The 13,966-nt window shown below is 42.5% G+C and overlaps 2 pseudogenes; one reads left to right on the top strand and one right to left on the bottom strand.

Annotated features, from left to right (window-relative positions):
- Positions 1 to 654: 654 nt before the first annotated feature.
- On the bottom strand, positions 655 to 2,289 carry LOC143908734 (uncharacterized; annotated as a pseudogene).
- Positions 2,290 to 3,070: 781 nt separating this feature from the next.
- On the top strand, positions 3,071 to 4,705 carry LOC143908733 (uncharacterized; annotated as a pseudogene).
- Positions 4,706 to 13,966: the final 9,261 nt, after the last annotated feature.

Raw genomic sequence — 13,966 nt, 5'->3', positions numbered from 1 at the left:
ATCGCTATCGCTATCGCTATCGCCTATTGTGCAAGGGGCTTAACGCTAAAGCTCCGCGTCGAATTATTCTCTCTCTCTCGCGCGCGCGCACGAAATAAAAAATATTACGCTGTCAGAATAAAACGCCATTTACGGTCCGAGCTTGGATCTTACAATTAGTAGAATAATATTTTTTGTGTAGTACACATAATTTTTTCTCCAACAATTTAGTAGACTGCGCGCCGACTAAATTGTCTGCAGACTTGCAACACAACAGCTCCCGTTCTAGTAGTAAAATCCCCTTTCTCCCCGTAATTAAATTGATTTGATTTAACTATTACTACGTTTAAACGCGAGCGTTACTTCTGTAGTAACTTACGATAATTCCTTTTCGTAAACGGGATTTTGTAGTAACTTACGATAATTTACTTCGCGTAAACGTGTAGTATGTGACGCTAAGCATCTAAATAAATGTAAAGAATTTATTACGAAAAATTTTATGTAGTGCACAAGAAATATTATTAAGCTACTAATAATAAAATTCAAACTCGGGCCGTAAATGGCATTTTATTCTAATTTGATTATGCTGTCATTTCCTCGCCACCTTGCGGTATACAGCACGGCGCATTTTTTTAAAATGATATCCCCAGTAGGTCTAATCCACTCTCATAAAATTTAATGTAACAATTGTTCGAAATGCCTCCCTCGTTCTTGTAAACAAAGTTCGGCCCTTCGAATAATGTTGCGCGTCGCGCGATACGCCATTTCTGGCGTGATGGTATTAAAAGCTGCGAAAATTGCTTCTCGCATTTCAGCTTCTGTACCATCACGCCTGTGCTCGACTATGGCTTTAATGTGTCCCCACACGAAATAATCGAGCATCTGGCAATCGCGGCGGCCAAATGATTGGGCCACCTCGACCCACCCATCTGTCCGGATAATGCGCGTTTAAAAAATCGCGTACTTGTCGAGAGAAATGTGCAGGAGCTCCGTTATGCTGAAAAATAATTTCTCTTCTTGCATGGAGAGGAATATCTTCGAGGAGAGCAGGCAACTCATTTTGAAGAAAATTCCTGTATATCTCTCCATTTAAACGGGGCGGTAGGAAGTAAGGACCAATCTAAAAATTGCCCCCCCAAAAAAATGATTTTTAAAGCTGCGAAAGAAAATTTCTTAAATAATTTTAAATAGGTTTGATGATTAAAATTCAATATGAAAAATAGGGCAAGGAAAGCCGTAACGGGATGCTCGTGTTAAATTATTTTTAATCAACAAATATTTTTCCAACCACAGTAAACTGCGCGCCGACAAATCGTCAGACTTGAAACACAATTTTGGTTGGTGTAGTAAAATTCCCTTCCACCTCCTTAATTAAATCGTTACGATTTAATTTTTGATGCTAAGCATCTAAAAATTGTAAAGAAATTTAGTGGGAGAGAATTTTACTACACCAACCAGAATTGTGTTTCAACAAGTTTGACGATTTGTCGGCGCACAGTTTACTATGGTTGAAAAAATATTTGTTTATTAAAAATAATTTAACACGAACATCCTGTTACGGCTTTTCCCCTTGCCCTATTCTTCATAATAAAATTTTTTAACTTACTAAGTAAATTTACTACTTACGATTCGGTCTGCTGTTATTCCCGCCCATACATTTATCGCCCAGCGATATTGAAATGCGCGTTCTCGAACGACGTGCGGATTTTCTTCTGCCCAATACACGTAATTTCGTGTATTAAAAACGCCGTTCGGGGTGAACGTAGCTTCATCCGTCCACAGAATACGGTCGGGGAAAAAATTATTCCGCCGACACTGCGCGAGAAATCCTGTACGTGTTTCGCTGATTGTTAATATTTATTAAAAAATCACGCAAAAACATTAAATAAAAATACCTTCACAAAAATAGATGCGATGTTCTTGATCTCTCGGAAAGAGTTGCTGTACTCCCTGATGATGATACGGATGCTGTCTGTTCCGACGTAAAACACTGTGCACTTTGTGTCGCGAGAAACCAAGCAGCCGAGACACATAGCGTACGCTGTATTTGGGGTGTTCTTCGAACACCTGCAGGATTTTTTCCTCATTGTTTACGCGAATCTGCATCGGTGCACCAGCGTTTCGCCGATTTAAAACCACACTTTCCGTATCTCTGGCGCGTTGCACACACCTCGAAATTACTTTGTCATCGGGATGTCGACGCTCGGGAAATCGTTCCGCGTAAACACGAACCGCGCCAACAGCGTTTTCTCCGGCTATTCCGTACGTGATAATCATATCGGTGTATTCTCTTGCAGTATATCCCGCCATTTCTTTACAATTTTTATAAGACACACAGATCTCGAACTCTCGGCACCTACTCTTGTGGAACGACGAGATCGAAAGAAAACCGCGACGATAACAAATGCTTTATTCGTTGCTACGTTCATTTGTTTTAAACGCTGCTCATCAAGCATTTGTTACCGGGATTCTTTACCGTTACCGTGTTTATAAACACGAGCCGCGCCAACAGCGTTTTCACCGGCTATTCCGTACGCGATAATCATATCGGTGTATTCTCTTGCAGTTATATCCCGCCATTTCTTTACAATTTTTATAAGACACACAGATCTCGAACTCTCGGCACCTACTCTTGTGGAACGACGAGATCGAAAGAAACCCGGTAACAAATGCTTGATGATGCTACGTCATTGTTTTAACAAATGAACGTAGCAACGAATAAAGCATTTGTTATTGTCGCGGTTTTCTTTCGATCTCGTCGTTCCACAAGAGTAGGTGCCGAGAGTTCGAGATCTGTGTGTCTTATAAAAATTGTAAAGAAATGGCGGGATATAACTGCAAGAGAATACACCGATATGATTATCGCGTACGGAATAGCCGGTGAAAACGCTGTTGGCGCGGCTCGTGTTTATAAACACGGTAACGGTAAAGAATCCCGGTAACAAATGCTTGATGAGCAGCGTTTAAAACAAATGAACGTAGCAACGAATAAAGCATTTGTTATCGTCGCGGTTTTCTTTCGATCTCGTCGTTCCACAAGAGTAGGTGCCGAGAGTTCGAGATCTGTGTGTCTTATAAAAATTGTAAAGAAATGGCGGGATATACTGCAAGAGAATACACCGATATGATTATCACGTACGGAATAGCCGGAGAAAACGCTGTTGGCGCGGTTCGTGTTTACGCGGAACGATTTCCCGAGCGTCGACATCCCGATGACAAAGTAATTTCGAGGTGTGTGCAACGCGCCAGAGATACGGAAAGTGTGGTTTTAAATCGGCGAAACGCTGGTGCACCGATGCAGATTCGCGTAAACAATGAGGAAAAAATCCTGCAGGTGTTCGAAGAACACCCCAAATACAGCGTACGCTATGTGTCTCGGCTGCTTGGTTTCTCGCGACACAAAGTGCACAGTGTTTTACGTCGGAACAGACAGCATCCGTATCATCATCAGGGAGTACAGCAACTCTTTCCGAGAGATCAAGAACATCGCATCTATTTTTGTGAAGGTATTTTTATTTAATGTTTTTGCGTGATTTTTTAATAAATATTAACAATCAGCGAAACACGTACAGGATTTCTCGCGCAGTGTCGGCGGAATAATTTTTTCCCCGACCGTATTCTGTGGACGGATGAAGCTACGTTCACCCCGAACGGCGTTTTTAATACACGAAATTACGTGTATTGGGCAGAAGAAAATCCGCACGTCGTTCGAGAACGCGCATTTCAATATCGCTGGGCGATAAATGTATGGGCGGGAATAACAGCAGACCGAATCGTAAGTAGTAAATTTACTTAGTAAGTTAAAAAATTTTATTATGAAGAATAGGGCAAGGGGAAAAGCCGTAACAGGATGTTCGTGTTAAATTATTTTTAATAAACAAATATTTTTTCAACCATAGTAAACTGTGCGCCGACAAATCGTCAAACTTGTTGAAACACAATTCTGGTTGGTGTAGTAAAATTCTCTCCCACTAAATTTCTTTACAATTTTTAGATGCTTAGCATCAAAAATTAAATCGTAACGATTTAATTAAGGAGGTAGAAGGGAATTTTACTACACCAACCAAAATTGTGTTTCAAGTCTGACGATTTGTCGGCGCGCAGTTTACTGTGGTTGGAAAAATATTTGTTGATTAAAAATAATTTAACACGAGCATCCCGTTACGGCTTTCCTTGCCCTATTTTTCATATTGAATTTTAATCATCAAACCTATTTAAAATTATTTAAGAAATTTTCTTTCGCAACTTTAAAAATCATTTTTTTTGGGGGGCAATTTTTAGATTGGTCCTTACTTCCTACCGCCCCGTTTAAATGGAGAGATATACAGGAATTTTCTTCAAAATGAGTTGCCTGCTCTCCTCGAAGATATTCCTCTCCATGCAAGAAGAGAAATTATTTTTCAGCATAACGGAGCTCCTGCACATTTCTCTCGACAAGTACGCGATTTTTTAAACGCGCATTATCCGGACAGATGGGTGGGTCGAGGTGGCCCAATCATTTGGCCGCCGCGATTGCCAGATGCTCGATTATTTCGTGTGGGGACACATTAAAGCCATAGTCGAGCACAGGCGTGATGGTACAGAAGCTGAAATGCGAGAAGCAATTTTCGCAGCTTTTAATACCATCACGCCAGAAATGGCGTATCGCGCGACGCGCAACATTATTCGAAGGGCCGAACTTTGTTTACAAGAACGAGGGAGGCATTTCGAACAATTGTTACATTAAATTTTATGAGAGTGGATTAGACCTACTGGGGATATCATTTTAAAAAAATGCGCCGTGCTGTATACCGCAAGGTGGCGAGGAAATGACAGCATAATCAAATTAGAATAAAATGCCATTTACGGCCCGAGTTTGAATTTTATTATTAGTAGCTTAATAATATTTCTTGTGCACTACATAAAATTTTTCGTAATAAATTCTTTACATTTATTTAGATGCTTAGCGTCACATACTACACGTTTACGCGAAGTAAATTATCGTAAGTTACTATAAAATCCCGTTTACGAAAAGGAATTATCGTAAGTTACTACAGAAGTAACGCTCGCGTTTAAACGTAGTAATAGTTAAATCAAATCAATTTAATTACGGGGAGGGAGGGGATTTTACTTCTAGAACGGGAGCTGTTGTGTTGCAAGTCTGCAGACAATTTAGTCGGCGCGCAGTCTACTAAATTGTTGGAGAAAAAATTATGTGTACTACACAAAAAATATTGTTATTAGGCTACTAATTGTAAGATCCAAGCTCGGATCGTAAATGGCGTTTTATTCTGACAGCGTAATATTTTTTATTTCGTGCGCGCGCGCGAGAGAGAGAGAATAATTCGACGTGGAGCTTTAGAGTTAAGCCCCTTGCACAATAGGCGATAGCGATAGCGATAGCAACAACGATAAAGTTGCCGACAAAGCTATTGTGCAAGGAGCTTTACGCGCCGCTCCGCGCTCGCGAGCCAGCGGCAGCGTCCCTTCCACTGCTTCGCCGCGCGCCTTGTACGGGGGTTACGGTGGGAGTGTGGGCGTCTCTTCTGGCCGCGCCGGCTTCTACGCGCGTGAATTGGCCGATCTTTTTCAATTAATTTCTCAATAAGTATTGCGAATTTCGCAAAATGATAGAAGACTTTTCTACTCGGTTTGACTCACTCTACTTGAATACAAGAAATCCGGCGATTATTACCAGACACCCTGTATATATATATATATATATATTATATATATATATATATATACAGGGTGTCAAAAATAAAAGTAACCACCCGAATAGGGGGGGTAGATTGGGTCAAACTGAAAAGAAAAGTCTCGTACCATTTTGCAAAATTCGCAATAGTTAACAAGTTATTAAATAAAACGTCTGAGCGAATGCGCGCACAAGGAGCGATAGAGGCGGGCCTCGGCGGCTGGCTGGGCTGGCACGGTGCCCGGCGCGCGGCGAGCGGTGGGGGTCGAGAGACGACCGGCGAGCGGGGCGCGGCGCGGCGCGGCGAACGTCGAGCGACTCGATGTTATACACTGCGACGAAAAAGTATTAGAGCCAGCCCATACTAAACTTACGATAATTCCTTCGCGTAAACGGGATTTTCCTTCGCGTAAACGGGATTTTGTAGTAACTTACAATAATTTACTCCGCGTAAACGTAGTAACAGTAGGTAGCACACGTATTGGTTATTGCATAGGCATTGCCGTAACGTCTTACGCCTTAAATAATATTAATTAGTTTAGCTTGAATTATGTGTAATAAAAACATTTAATTTTAGTAAATTTAATTATTTTGCATGTCAAAGTTTACGAGGTTTACCACAAGCCTTACTTTAACTTTTGTTTATGTTATAATAACTTTAATGGTGCGTGTCCACCTGCGAGTAAAACTCTCGAGATGAGTAGCTCTCGAGATTGATTCTCGCAAATAGACATATTCCTAAAGAGTACCTAACGGAGAATGAATCGCAGCTCTCGGCGAGCGAACTTTTCAAGACCTACTCGCAAATCGACACGACGTTATTTTACTCTCGGAGATCAGCTCGCCAAGCTCGAACGCTGTTCGTATTTTGAGAGCTACATGATGACACAAAGGAACTTATTAAATAATGCGGAAATCATGAACCATTGTAGAATACTACTGTGACAGAAATAAAAGTTTTTTTAATTTTTATGTTTTGCGAATAAAGTGCGAAAAGTTCATAATTTAAAGAATTAAATAATAATATTTTTAATACATTCTCTTTTTACTTGGTCAATAATTAGTTACACTTAATTTTACATACTTTGCACGTTTTAGTTACAGCGTTAAAATTAAATACATTTTTACATCGCGAATTAAGTACATAAAAAAAAAAAAAATATTTAATATTTACATGTAAAAATCTAACATCAAGGTATTTCGCAAACAGAAAACGAAATAATAATATCGCACTATGTATTCCATTTCACAATTTGTAAGTCTGTAGAAACTTTTAATTGTTGGGAATCTTCAATCTTAAGCTCTCTAATTTAGAGCAGATCCGACACCTGCGATCAATCCATTACTTGACCCAGAAGGTCTTTTTGTTGTTATTTAACACCCTTTTTCTTTTTAAAATAGTACAATGTCAGAAAAATTACTCTCAAATGGACAGTGTCAGAATAACTCTCGAGAGCTACTCTGGAGAGTTTTACTCGCAGGTGGACACGCGCCTTAAAACTCTCGAGAATATCTCTCGAGAGTTATTCTGACACTGTCCATTTGAGAATAATTTTTCTGACATTGTATTCTCGCGAGCATCTCGCGGGAATCCGGAGAGTATTCTTTCGGAGAGTTCTCTCAAAACCGTATCCACTTACGTATTTTTTTAGTTGATGTCTGAGAGTGGTGACATCATAATGTCGCGTAAACGAAAGAATTTGCGGTTGCTATAGTGGCTAGCATTATTTTAAAAAGGAAAAGAATGTTAAATAACAACAAAAAGACCTTCTGGGTCAAGCAATGGATTGATCGCAGGTGTCGGATCTGCTCTAAATTAGAGAGCTTAAGATTGAAGATTCCCAACAATTAAAAGTTTCTACAGACTTACAAATTGTGAAATGGAATACATAGTGCGATATTATTATTTAGTTTTCTGTTTGCGAAATACCTTGATGTTAGATTTTTACATGTAAATATTAAATATTTTTTTTTTTTTTATGTACTTAATTCGCGATGTAAAAATGTATTTAATTTTAACGCTGTAACTAAAACGTGCAAAGTATGTAAAATTAAGTGTAACTAATTATTGACCAAGTAATAAGAGAATGTATTAAAAATATTATTATTTAATTCTTTAAATTATGAATTTTTCGCACTTTATTCGCAAAACATAAAAATTAAAAAAACTTTTATTTCTGTCACAGTAGTATTCTACAATGGTTCATGATTTCCGCATTATTCAATAAGTTCCTTTGTGTCATCATGTAGCTCTCAAAATACGAACAGCGTTCGAGCTTGGCGAGCTGATCTCCGAGAGTAAAATAACGTCGTGTCGATTTGCGAGTAGGTCTTGAAAAGTTCGCTCGCCGAGAGCTGCGATTCATTCTCCGTTAGGTACTCTTTAGGAATATGTCTATTTGCGAGAATCAATCTCGAGAGCTACTCATCTCGAGAGTTTTACTCGCAGGTGGACACGCACCATTAAAGTTATTATAACATAAACAAAAGTTAAAGTAAGGCTTGTGGTAAACCTCGTAAACTTTGACATGCAAAATAATTAAATTTACTAAAATTAAATGTTTTTATTACACATAATTCAAGCTAAACTAATTAATATTATTTAAGGCGTAAGACGTTACGGCAATGCCTATGCAATAGCCAATACGTGTGCTACCTACTGTTACTACGTTTACGCGGAGTAAATTATTGTAAGTTACTACAAAATCTCGTTTACGCGAAGGAAAATCCCGTTTACGCGAAGGAATTATCGTAAGTTTAGTATGGGCTGGCTCTAATACTTTTTCGTCGCAGTGTATAACATCTGTAGCTCGACGTTCGCCGCGCCGCGCCGCGCCCCGCTCGCCGGTCGTCTCTCGACCCCCACCGCTCGCCGCGCGCCGGGCACCGTGCCAGCCCAGCCAGCCGCCGAGGCCCGCCTCTATCGCTCCTTGTGCGCGCATTCGCTCAGACGTTTTATTTAATAACTCGTTAACTATTGCGAATTTTGCAAAATGGTACGAGACTTTTCTTTTCAGTTTGACCCAATCTACCCCCCCTATTCGGGTGGTTACTTTTATTTTTGACACCCTGTATATATAGAAATCGGCCATATTGAATATTAGTTCGCTCATGTATATTTGCCCAGGTGGCGCTTAAAACACTGTTTTAAAGCAAAAGACAGGAGTTGGTTATCTATTTTATTATATCATCTGTGGACGAGTCTAAAGTCGCGCGAGCCGGGCCTGGCGAAATAGCGAACATACCCGAGGCGCGCCGGACGGAGCCGAACGGCCAGCTCGACGCGAAGCTCGCGCCGACGAACGCGGTCGTCGCAAGATGATCGGTCAGAGTGGATTCCGCTGTACCGACTAGACCAAAAATGAATTTAAGGAATAAATTTACCGAACATAATGCCGTCCGCCTTGAAAGGATCGGCTTTTAAAATTAACGAGTATTATTATTTTTTAAATTCAACGCGGACTGAACTTAGACCAAAGGCGCAAAACAAAAAAATATAGGATAGTCACAGCTCAAATAAGCGATGAAGCTTGACTAGTACAGCCTCCTAGAATTAGTAACGCAAATAATCTATGTTTGACTTATAATCCAAAAAAAAATACGCGACATTGACATATATTGAACGACGCGACATAAACAATTAAACAATCTTAGAATTAAACTTAAGTATCTACTGGCAGTATTGCCAACGTTGATAAGGGTTGTAAGAACGTGCCCTTTGACGTCTTGACGGTGGCTGCTCTTGTCACGCCGTCGGAATCGGGATGCACTTCCTGGATTCTGGCTAACGTCCATTGTAAGGGGGCGAGACCCTGTTGTTTGATTACAACTAACTGTCCTGGTTTTAATTGCTTTTCCTTGTCTTATTTCCACTTGGAACGCTCCTGCAAGGAATGCAGGTACTCGATGCTCTATCTCTGCCAGAAGTGCTGTCTAATCTGCTCGATTCGTTGCCAACGCGTTAAACGGTTTTTGTTGGTGTCATACAAATCCTGTGAAGGGATACTGTTTAGTGCCGTGCCGACCAGAAAGTGACCCGGAGTGAGACATGTCAAATCATTCGGGTCGTTACTAAGCGGAGTGAGGGGCCGCGAGTTTAAAATCGCCTCTATTTAGCAGAGAACCGTTGACATCTCTTCGAATCTCAAATAAGCTTGTCCAACGATACGCGACATATGATATTTGGCAGACTTGACTGCTGCTTCCCACAATCCCCCGAAGTGAGGAGCATTGGTAGGTATAAAGGACCATGAGGTTCCTTGTTCACGAAGGAACTGTTTAACATTCGCTTGTGCTTGCTTGCCGCTGACGAAGTCATACAATTCCTTTAATTGTTTGCGTTTGACGAAGGTGGTTCCGTTATCGGAGTACATGCATTTTCCCCTTCGCGATATGAACCGCCGAAACGCGGAAAGGAAAGTTTCCGAGGTGAGATTGCTCACCAACTCGATATGAGTCGCCTTTGTGGCGAAGCATACAAAAATTGAAATATACGCTTTGTGGTTACGGGCATTGCGACGCTTTCCCTCCCTCAGAATCACAGGACCAGCGTAATCCACACCACAATGAGCAAAAGGTTTGAAAAAGGTTTTGCTCGCTAGGCAACGCACCCATGACCGCCTCCGATTGAATTGGCTTGACCCTGAAGCACGTTATACAGTTTTTTACAATCTTACGCGTGGCAGATCGCAATGAAAGGGGCCAAAATTGCTGCTTCACGAAGAACATAGTGGCTTGCGTTCCAGCGTGCATATTGCGCACGTGCTCGCGGAATATTATACGTCTTGTTAATTCGTGTTGACTCGGGAGAAGTATAGGATAGCGCGCGTCTGCAGGTAACTCGGAATTTTTTAATCTGCCGCCCACCCGCAATAATCCATTCTCATCAATAAAGGGAGCTAAAAAAAGCAATCTGCTTGTGGGGCTAATGGTAACGCCTTTACCCAAAGCCCTATATTCCTCGGGAAATGCGTTCCTTTGAACTGCCCTGCACACGAAGTTTAACGCAGTACCGATCTCTCTGGGCGAGACAAAGACTGTCGGCCCAGGCGGCTGATGCCTTTTACAGAGCCTAAAGACGTAGGATAGAATGCGACACAATTTGTCTAGGTTTGAATGTCAAGCTAACAAGTCACTGACGATGGATGCCCGTGACGTAGTAACGGTCACGAGAACCGCTTGCTTTTTAGGGGTATTGTCTTCTAATATTTGAAGATCGTTTTTCGACCAGTGTGTCTCATTGGAGTGCAAAAACTCCGGACCCTCCCATCACAAATGCAAATCTAGTATCTGCGAGGGATTGAGCCCACGAGAGAGCACGTCCGCTGGGTTGTCCGCGGAGGCAATGTGCCTCCAGCACTCAGGTTTGGTTAAACGCTGAATCTCCCCAACTCTATTGGAAACGAAGACGGACCACCTCCGAGAGGGTGATTCCTCATTTGGTGGAACGTCCACCCTTCGCATGTGCCCTAGCGATTGGTATTCACTCATGAATAGCGAATAATGATCCTTTAGGACGGGATCCCGTTTGAAACGCCTTTTAAGATTTAAAAATCGCTTTAATGCAATTTCTCTAGAGTCACCTAGTTTATTGATCACATGCTCCTTAAAGGGAAGCCCTACCACGAACCTACCTTGAGGCGTTCGCGAAACGTTGTCAAGAAAGTGTTGCTCGCAGCAAGCTTCATCAAGCGTGTGATTACTTGATTCATTCATGACATTTTCTTGTTTCCAGAAAAGTGCTAATTGTTCGTGCAACTGCACGTTGGATACGTTTGCGTAAAAGGCTTAAACGCATTGAATCGAACTGGAAGAGCCACCCAAGCGACCCGCTAGAATCCATCTTAAACGAGTTTTTTGCAGGATAGGGTGCTTGGCTGAGGCCTTAATTTGTCCCACGCATAAAATGTCCCAGAATAGTTCCGCACCTATTAAAGCATCGACTTCTAAAGATTTGTGGGATTGGGAATCCGCTAAGTTTAAGTTACGTGGAAGGTAAAATGTCTCACGCTTGAGACTAAACGCCGGCAGTTTATTTGGTACTTGATCCGCGACAATGCAAATAATATTAGCAGAGTATGAATTAAATCTAGAGTGTAATTTTAAATGAGCAACTTGCGAGGACTGAGTGACCGTTCCATTTATTCCCGAAATGGATATGTCCAATGACCGCGGCTTTATCCCGAGAAGATTCAAGAACTTCTTTGAAATGAAGTTCGCTTGCGATCCGCAGTCTAGTAAAACGCGGCATTCCCTGGGCGAGCCTTCGTGATCGTCTACGTACACGACTGCTGTGAAGAGCATGGCCTGATTATCACCCGAGGAGCATGAGTGCGTAACTACCGCGGAAGGGGACGTTGTCGCGCCTGTCGCTTTATTTTCACCGTCATTAATGCCATCGCTAGAATCGGTTTCGGTTTTCGCGTGGAATAGCGTATTGTGCTTGGCCTTGCAGGTCTTACAGGAGCCCGAAGTGCACTTGTTAGCCACGTGCGTGGTGGAGCGTAAACAATCGACACAGAGTTTTCGAGTGCAAATTTCCGAATTTCTACGAGCGATGGGAAGCGCCAAGAAATCGTTGCATTGATATACGGAATGATCACTGCTGCAGTAACTAAATCTGTATTTCAAAACCGCGTGACAGGCGGTTTGATGCTTCGCGTTTGACTTAGAACGTGTGCTGACACTCGATTTGCCTATAGCTTCTAACACTTGGCATTTATGAGCGATAAAATCTAAGAGCTGCTTCAAGGTCGGAAGCTCAGAGCCGGTCAAGGAAATCTGCCACTCTCGCGCTGTGAGTGGATCGAGTTTAGAAACCAAAACGTATATTAAAAGATCGTCCCAATGAGCGGTCGGGCGCAATGCCTGAAGCGCGTGAATATGTTTCGTTGCGCCACCCGCAATTTGACGCAATTCCACAGCATTTTCCTTCGTCATGGAGGAAAGCTCCATGATAGATTTGACGTGAGTATGCACGACGAGTCGCTTATTATCATAGCGTTCCTTTAAGAACCGCCACGCCACATCGTAATTTAGATCTGAGATCTCGAGAGAATTAATGACATTGCTTGTTTCGTCCGAGAGGCATCCGCGCAAATACTGCATTTTCTGAACGTTTGAGATGGCGCTCGAATGAATTATTGAGTTGAAAGCGTCGAAAAAGGGAAACCATTCGTCGTACTGGCCGGAAAACTTTGGCAGATCTAGTTTCGGTAACCGTACGTTTATTATAGACTCCGACCTATTGGAGAGGCCGGAAGCTACCGGTGACGGTGTTGCTGCGTCCCGCGAGGGGGGATCGTCGCGATGAAGAATTTCTGTAATTCTGGCGGCTAATGTATAATATGCATTTTCGAACGCGGAACGATCTGAGATTTCACTTTCGTCGACGATTTTGATTTGAATTTGCTGCGTTATATTCTGACCAATATTGGTCTAGCCTGATCTTGCGCTCCTTGAGCTGAGCGCTTACGGATGGCGTAACGGCCGTAACTAATGCGACATACGTGCCGGTACGCGTGCACGAAGACTTTATAGTCGCGCGCTGCCTCTTTAACGTAGCTAGATTTTGTTCGCTAGCCATGACGAATCGAATACACCAGTAACGAAACGAATACAATGACTGACGCCACAAATACGCAAGTGACTGCGAGCAAACGCGCGAACTGACGAACGAATACGCAAATGACGAAACGGTACGCTGACTGACGGACGAATGCACAAGTGACGAAGAAAATACGTAACGGATACGCGCACAAGCACAAGAAAGAATCTGTTCGGCAACAACACTGAAACACTTTCCTTTTCTTTACGACGAAAGCGAAAAGCGCGGGACGGCGTGCTGTCCCTCTCTCTCTCCTGTGACGTTTCAATATGGCGACTGGGGGTGGCGCTCGGTTGCCTCTGGAAATTTCCCGCCGAATCTCGATGTTTCCCGCCAAATCTCGTCGTTTCCCGCCAAATCTCGTCGTTTCCGCCGCCGTCTCTGAAAACTTCCTTCGTCGCTTCTCGGTGATTTCGCCGTAGCTCGACAATTGACGTTATCTCTTGATAACTACTGCTCTCGTGGAAAGCGAAAGGCTGTTTTCTTGAGCCTCGTCGCTCACTGCGCCTTTGACTGCGGCATGAAAGACCAGACGATGATGTTTATCCGTCTCTGGATTTTTTCAGACGTCGTACGTTGTTACAAAAAGGCAGATAGTACACCTTCCGAAATGGTGCTCGGTCGAGCTTGACCTTGTGCCTGATGGTGCCGGTGTACGCGCACGTGATTGCCAAGTTTCACTGGTTCACTTTCTGGATGCTCGGAGA

The sequence above is a fragment of the Temnothorax americanus genome, unplaced genomic scaffold, assembly GCF_048541705.1.
Source record: "Temnothorax americanus isolate GAGA-0224 unplaced genomic scaffold, ASM4854170v1 Scaffold113, whole genome shotgun sequence".
Lineage (NCBI taxonomy): Eukaryota > Metazoa > Arthropoda > Insecta > Hymenoptera > Formicidae > Temnothorax > Temnothorax americanus.
The sequence above is the reverse complement of the archived record's forward strand: the minus strand, read 5'-3'. Positions and strand labels throughout refer to the sequence as shown.